Source organism: Olea europaea, unplaced genomic scaffold (genome assembly GCF_002742605.1).
Source record: "Olea europaea var. sylvestris unplaced genomic scaffold, O_europaea_v1 scaffold1126, whole genome shotgun sequence".
Classification (NCBI taxonomy): Eukaryota; Viridiplantae; Streptophyta; class Magnoliopsida; order Lamiales; family Oleaceae; genus Olea; species Olea europaea.
The window spans coordinates 466,873-475,423 of record NW_019228637.1 but is presented as its reverse complement, the minus strand read 5'-3'; the positions used below and the strand labels follow the sequence as shown (position 1 = coordinate 475,423).

Genomic DNA, 8,551 nt, shown 5'->3' with positions numbered 1-8,551 from the left:
TAGAGATAACATAGACAATAACGATACCACATTTGAAGAGCAACTATCTCAAAATTTCACAAGAAAGATAGATTTTAATTAAAATATTTATAGTCTGTAAAGTTTCAATGATTAAGACATAACTAGGTACAAAGTGCTTTTAGACAACCCAAAGCTACCCAAAATTCCATTTTTTCCCCATCAGGAAAAATATTAAAATTTTTTGTTACAGATAAAAATAAAAAAAATTTCCAACAAAATTAAAGAAGAAAGGATAAAACTACTTGTACATAATTTTTATGCATTAAGATATTATATTCGAGTGGGCCCCACCCCTGTGAGTGTAAGACACCTTGATATACAAAAAATTATGTATACTAAGCAAAGCCCAAGAGGAAAATGGATCGTAAAAATTTTACATATACCCTCACATGCCATTGTCCTTTGAGTTTTAAGTACTAGGCCGTTGTTTGGTGGGATTAAACTCATATTTTTAATAAATTTTGATAAAGATTGATTAAATGTGTGGTTGAAAGTTGTGCCTTGTCTGACTCTCATTAAATTTCATTTCATTTTTTCTCTCCCATTTTTAATCACAAAATATTCTATAAAATAATATTACATGTATACAATTTTTTTTCCCTTTTTTCAATCACTCATTTTTTTTAAAATATTATTTCACCCATTTTTATTTCAAAAAATGGGGCAAACAGATTTAAACCCCGTTTGGCCCCTTTAAATCTCATCAATTTAAATTAAAATTTTCTTACTCTTATTTTCAATCACACAATTTTCAATAAAATGATATTACACGTAAATCAAAAATTTTTCATTCTTTTACAATTACTCATTTTTTTAAAAAAAAAACACTATTCCTCTTATTATAATTGGAAAAAATTCAAATAGGGTTAGATTCCCCTTGCAAGTTGCAATCTTGTACGAACTCACACGTGGAGTTGTTGGGGTTAAATAATGAATTGCAAATGTCAACACATTTCAATTCACCTTTTTCATAAACCTTTGTTTGACTATTATTAATTTTTCTTTTTTTTAAAGAAATTTTGAGTTTAAAAATAGAGATTTTTTAAAAATATATGGTTAAAAAATAGAAAATGATGTTAAATTTATGTGCAAAATTATTTAGAAAATAAATTATTATTATTATTATTATTATCATTATGTTTAACTTTGATCAACAGAAAAATAGTTTTTGTTTCAAGATTATTTATTGTTCTCAAATTCTCTTGGAGAAAATGACTGGGATGCTGCCATAAACGAAGCCACGACTTAGGATTGGCATTTAATTTTCATAAAACAACTTTCACGGGAGGTCACCTAACATATTTTGTGTTGTGTTGTAATGGTCACTTAACTATAATTTGTCTCAATTTGACCATCCAACTTATACTTAAATTACAATTTGATCACCCAACTTATTTATATTTTAGTTTAACCATTTGTCACTAACAATAAACTATTAGCAAAATTGATAGAATTTATAGACTTGTAGCCAAATCTCATGACATGGTAAGTGAAAACTATGCCATGGTTAATAGAACAACCCAATATTTATATACTTATTGCTTTATTGTGAAAGATTTGCTCTTTTAAAACAAAAGAGGCGAACTTTTTCTTTTGGGGCCTGTTCGGTAGTGATTTTGAGAATTGATTTTTTGATCGTTAGAGAAAAAGTGAGTCTCACCTATAAATGAAGAAGTAGAAAATGACGACTGGAATAGTGAATAAAAGTTAAAAAATTAATTTTTTAAAATGAAAAATTGCTACCAAATAGGGGCTTGGTATATATAAATAGTGAACATACAAAAATTATTTAGCGAAAAATATAAATTAAGACGTGTTCCTTGACCAGATCAAGAATTTCGCTAGTTTTAATAACGATTTTAAATAAAACGGCCAAATAAAAATAAAAATAAATTGATTAATCAAATTATAATACATTAAAGTTATACGATCCAAGTAAAATTAACATGCAAGTTGACCGACTTCCGGTTAAATTTTTTGAGCATAGAGTACACATCATGTGACTGCAACATGGAAACAAAAATTATGCTGATTTCTGTCCTTACAATTGTGCACCCACAAAACCGTAAATTTTCAAAGAAAAATTTCATTTATATGTTTAGATTAATTCCAATTGACAATACTTTCTTTTTATAATTCATATTTGAGCCATATTTTTTTAGAATAAATTTTGTAAAAAATGAATTTTAAAAAAATATGCGATTAGAAAGTAAAAAAAAAAGGGTAAACTTATTATTATTATTATTTTTTAAAAATGTTATTATAAAAATGAGATTAAAAACAATAATAATAATTTCTGAAGTGACTCATATAGGGCAGAAACTCCACTCTAAATAATCCTTTTGGCTTTTCTTGGTCTTGTCAATTTCTGGGTTTCCTTCACCCTATGCCATTTAGTACGTTTTGTCATTCTTTTATTAGCATTAAGGAATTCTCAAGATTATTATTATTATTATTTTTTAAAAATGTTATTATAAAAATGAGATTAAAAACAATAATAATAATTTCTGAAGTGACTCATATAGGGCAGAAACTCCACTCTAAATAATCCTTTTGGCTTTTCTTGGTCTTGTCAATTTCTGGGTTTCCTTCACCCTATGCCATTTAGTACGTTTTGTCATTCTTTTATTAGCATTAAGGAATTCTCAAGAACCTACCTTTTTGCCATTTTAATATAAGGTGGATAAATATATTCGAGAAAATTTGAGGGGAAGAAATAGGGAGAGATATGCTGCAGTTACACAGCTTTCGGCCATGGATTTCAACCGGAAATCCCAATTTGATTAAGAAATCTTCTAATAAGAGGTGACCATTACTCTTAAATTCTCAATGCTTTCAAAATATTCAATCTTTATTTGCTTACAAAGCTACATGATAGATGAATATTATGTATGTGTGGATATACATACATGTATATGTGAAAATTTCTGAACTAAATGCTCAGCGACAGTTGCACATCTATCCATATGTGTAGGTCGATTTTCGATCATTGTGTTGGTGCCAGAATACCGATTTGATCATTGTATTACATATGTTTGCACGTATGCATTGTAAAAATAATTTTGAATAGTGATATTCACTATGATCGAAGCTTCAAAATGAATCAAGACTCCAAGAGATGAGTTGACGATAGCAGGGGAGTATGGTTGATATTTGTGGCTATGTGACAGTCTTTTCTCGAATTTTGCCAGTGTCCTAAGATTTCTTTAGTTAATAGAGCTAAGAAAACTGTTATAACAGAAAGCTTTGATCAAGATTTAGATTGGTGCATCATTTGATCAAGTGGTCTTGTATGCTGAGATGAATAACCAAATGGCTTCTAGTTTGTGTAATAACTTTATGCTTTTGGGCATCCTTAATTTTTTTTTAAATAATGAACTTTCGTATATTTTAGATGGTATATGCAATATGATCATTTTATCTATCACTTTTTATTACAAATTTCTAAGTTAGAATTCTTAGCTCTGTAGCAGCCATGTTTCGTGTATTGCATGACAGCAATAAAAAAATCTAATAGTATTGCTATTGTAGATATCGAGGCCATAGTCTCGTGGAAACTGATGATATTATGATAACTTTTAAAAAGTCAAGGCCAGTGATATTCACTATGATCGAAGCTTCAAAATGAATCAAGACTCCAAGAGATGAGTTGACGATAGCAGGGGAGTATGGTTGATAATTGTGGCTATGTGACAGTCTTTTCTCGAATTTCGCCAGTGTCCTAAGATTTCTTTAGTTAATAGAGCTAAGAAAACTGTTATAACAGAAAGCTTTGATCAAGATTTAGATTGGTGCATCATTTGATCAAGTGGTCTTGTATGCTGAGATGAATAACCAAATGGCTTCTAGTTTGTGTAATAACTTTATGCTTTTGGGCATCCTTAATTTTTTTTTAAATAATGAACTTTCGTATATTTTAGATGGTATATGGAATATGATCATTTTATCTATCACTTTTTATTACAAATTTCTAAGTTAGAATTCTTAGCTCTGTAGCAGCCATGTTTCGTGTATTGCATGACAGCAATAAAAAATCTAATATTATTGCTATTGTAGATATCGAGGCCATAGTCTCGTGGAAACTGATGATATTATGATAACTTTTAAAAAGTCAAGGCTGCATTGCTGTTGGTGCATCCCAATTTCAGTTTTGCATATACACAATTTGTCAATAAAAAACAGAGGTGAGATGTGCTCCAGGTCTTGCTGTAATTTTGCTAATTACTCTCTTCTATATTGTTAATGAGTGCATGTGATATCTCCTTGATGTTTTATTCTTTGCCAGGGAAATGGAGGATCAGTTACAAGACCATAGGGAAGGAGATCGACCATTCAATCAAGATTAGTTTTCAGAACAATGTGAATGCTGAAATTTTGAACACTGATAAGAAAAACATTTATCAGGTGTACATATGAGAATAAGTGGCATCAGCCAAAAAAAAAACCCACAAATTTTTAATTAATCATATTACAAGTTTCCCAAATTAAATTTAGGGAAAATTGCAACATTGGTCCCAAACATTTTATTTTTTTGCAGGCTTTATCTTAACCTTCATTTAGTGCCACCCACAATCCCAGACCTTTCAAAAATATGCACCTGAGGTCCAAATGAATGGAAAACCGTCCATTCGACCGTTATTTGACTAAGAAAATTGGACTTTGACCAATTTGACCAAATTGAAAGGGGTAAAATGGTAACTTTAGAATTAACATTTTTTTTTCAATATTATAACAATTAAACTAAGGAAAAAAAAAGGAAAATAAAGCACCCCTATCTTCATATTCTTCCCGGTCCCCACCTTCACCCCCACCCCTACCCCTCCAACTAAACCAGAATCCAAAGCTGCTGACCGCCACCACCAAACTCACAGCCACCCAAAAACCAAAACCACCTCCACTAAATCGAACCATCACCTTTCACTTCTATTCCTTCTAAACTCTAACATCGTGTCTCTAAATCGAACCCAAAAGTTACAAGGCTTTTGGGCTTTAAGGACTCTGCCACTGCCAATGGACAAAATATCAAGTCTTCCACTGCCAATGGAATACTGAGGCTTTAAGGACATAATACTGTTCAAAAACCCCAGTTTTGAAAACCCCTTGAACCATAAACCTTAACCCTATATATATATATATAATATATAATTTTCCGTATGCTGGGTTGTAGTTTATCATTTCAACCCATTTCTATGTTAGGATTGTTTATGATTTGTCTTTTATTTTAACTTTGAGTGGAATATTGAGAAGGGAATTTATTGGAATTTCACATTGATTTGCAGTCAGATATAAGAAAATGATTCATGAAGCAACTTGATAAGGGCATTGGGAATGGAAATGCATCAAAGCTTGTAAAGCCCTTTGGAGCTGAGAAGCCTGTTGTCATTTCTTAGCCTGAAAAATTGGGTTGGGTTGGGTTGGTTTGGGCAGCGGTTGGAGGGCAAGGAAATGGTAGTTTGGTGGTGGTTGAAGGCTGTGGAGTTGTGGTGACTTTGGGAGGTGGCTGATTAGTTGTCGGTGTGTAGGTTGTGGTGGTGTTGTCGGGTTTGGTTTATGTAGGGGTTGGGTGTGGTGGTGGTGTTGGCAGCTATGGGAAGAAGAAGAATATTTCTTTTTCTTTTTCTTTCCTTTTTTTTTTGTCAATAATATTTGGAAAAATATAATTATACCATTTTTCCCTTTTTAGTTTGGTCAAAATTGATTAAACTTTGACTTTTTGGTCAACTAACGGTCAAATGGATGGTTTCCATTCATTTGGACCTCAGGTGCATATTTTGAAAGGTTCTGGACTGTGAGTAGTACAAAATGAAAGTTCGGATAAAGTCTGCAAAAAAGTGAAAGATTTGGGACCGTTGCTATAATTTTCCCTTAAATTTACTTAGTTTTGGAATGAGAAAAAAGTTGATTGCTTGATTGTGGGATTGATATGTCTTTTGGTTGATTGCATAATCTTTACTCATTTCTAATTTTTAGGCATCATTATTTGTTTACCCAAATATTCTGTTGCCAATTTGTGATTACTTCATTGTAGTGAATAGACTTCTCCCATTTTCCCAATTTCCCCAATGCTTTGTTGGTAACACGAGAGTAAGGCTTAGTAATTAGGAAATGTAATAATTTTAGTATTGTCAATGGAATATAGGGAAATCTCGAAAATAAGAAATACTACCATATTTAATAGGTTATCATTAATGAATATTGTAATTGATACCAACTATATTTAGTTATGATTTTGGTTTTATATAATAAAAGAACCTCTCACATTGAGAGGTATTGGTTCTTATTGAGTATCATTGAGCGTATTTGACATGGTATCAATCAGAGTTTCTTCATTAAAATTCTCTCTTATTTTCTTGGTTGGGTTTTCTGATGACAGGAGGAGCTTTTTGCCCCTCTTGTCAAGAGTCGTATTTTTGTGTTCTTGGTGATTTATTTTAGAGTTGCTTTTGACAAGGGTGTGGTTGCATTTTCTGTTGTCGATTGGTGAGAAATTGGCACTGGGATATGGACTTAATTTAAAGAGAGACAGAGTTGGCATGAGAGGGGCAACATGAATTTTCGGCAATGATGAAAGAAGGTCTAGATATTGGTTTGTTTGTAGGGATATGCTTAGCAATGGATTGTTGTGTGTTATCGTGGGGGGTTTACTGTTTGGTTGTGATGGTTGGTTGATGGGCATTGTTGGTTGGGTGTTGATACGTCGACGAATTGCAGAAATTTGAAGGGGGCTTGATTGAGTTCGTGGTGGTGGATGTAAGAGGTGTTTGTTGCAGGTCGATCTGTGGGTGTTGTGGCTGATTGCAAAGAACAACCATGGTGTAAAGAAGATGAAAGTTGATTTGGGCTGGGTCAGTTAGGTACTGGGTCTGTTTTGTTATGATTTAAGGTTTGTGTATATGGGCTGATCTTTTGTGGCTAATTGTGTGGACTGTTGTTTAGTTTATTTTTATAGTTATTAGGCTAGTTGTGTATTGGGCTGAGATATGGTTTGTGGTTAGTGGTTTGGGTTGATTTATTGGAGTGGGCTTGTTAGGTTAATAGGCTAGGTTATGTTTTCAAATTGGGTAATGGATTTGCTAGGCTTTGGGATAAAAGCTTTCCCTCAGTTTTGTAGTGAAATCATTTGCATTTGTTAGGTTTGGTTTTATAATTAGATTAGGTTAAGGTTTTTGGGTAGGAGGTCGGTTAGGCTTGGTTTGATTTGATTTTGTGATTGATGGATATGGGTTGTTTGTGAGCTATGTTGTTGTATTTGTTGGGCTATTTTATTGGGTTTTGGACTGTTATTGGATTTATTTTCTGTCTGACTTCATCTTGGATACTTGAGGAAGATTATCCTTGGGTGTGGCTTTGGAGTATTATTGGAGTGGTCCTTGGCTATTTCTACACTATTTGTTATTCTTGGGTCTCTTTTTCCGCTATTTTTTGTAGTTGATTGCTTTGATTTGGGTCTCCTCTTCATGGGCACGAACATTGTTATCGTTACCAGTTTATGATTGTAAATTGATACTTTTACCGGTATCAATTTGAGGGGGAATGTCAATGGAATATAAAAAAAGTTCGATTATAAGGGAAGCTACTATATTTAATAGGTTATTATTAATGAATATTGTAATTGATGGCTACCATATCTAGTTGTGATTTTGCTATTATACAATGAGAGAACCTATCATATAGAGGCATCGAGTTTCATCAAGTATCATTGTGTATATGTGACAAGTATAAATGCAATTTTTTTTTTTCGTTTCATAGTCATGGTCCAAATTTCATAATGCTAAAGAGAATGCAATTATTTTGTGTCTATTTTTAAATCACGTTTTTCTGATTAGTCATTCAAGTGTTTTTGCTCCCCCATTTCTCTAGGAGTCCAAATCATTGATGGCTTTGTAGCTCGGACACTCTAGGTAGGGTAGCGTGTTTGTGTCCGACACTTGTCGGACTCGTATCGATACCGATACTCTTTGGATACTTTACAATAATCATTTTTTCTTACTATAGCTATTATATATTTTTAACTAAAATTTATTACTAAATAACAAATAAATACTCATATTTAAAATATTTCAACAAGAAAAATCAATAATAAGTTTAAAAATAAATATATACTATATAAGGGGGTGTTTGACAGGCATTTTTATGTAAAAATGCATTTTAGAATAGCAAATTGATGTGAAATGTGTGGTTGAAAAATAAGGAAAATTTTTTGATTTACGTGTAATATTATTTTAATAAAGAATGTGTGGTTGAAAAATAAGGAAAATTTTTTGATTTACGTGTAATATTATTTTAATAAAGAATGTGTGGTTGAAAAGAAGAGAGAGAAAAATGCAGTTTGAAAAAAATGGCTATCAAATGGGGCCAAAATGAAAAATTTTAAAGAATTTAATTAACGTGTTGACGACGTGTCGTGTTGGTACTTTTTTGAAAAATCACGAGTCGACGTATCCAACACGTATCGTGTTGGACCCTCGTGTCTGTATCGGTGCATCATAGATTGATGGTTTGCTGAGAATTGTGAACTTTGTATCTCATC

General features: G+C 32.0%; 1 long non-coding RNA gene across 1 annotated transcript; it reads left to right on the top strand.

Moving 5' to 3' along the window:
- Positions 1–3,858: 3,858 nt before the first annotated feature.
- LOC111373407 lies at positions 3,859–6,077 on the top strand. Its single transcript, XR_002698943.1, has 3 exons — positions 3,859–3,875; positions 4,078–4,205; positions 4,307–6,077. It is a non-coding gene; the product is annotated as an uncharacterized LOC111373407 (long non-coding RNA).
- The last annotated feature ends 2,474 nt before the right edge of the window (positions 6,078–8,551 follow it).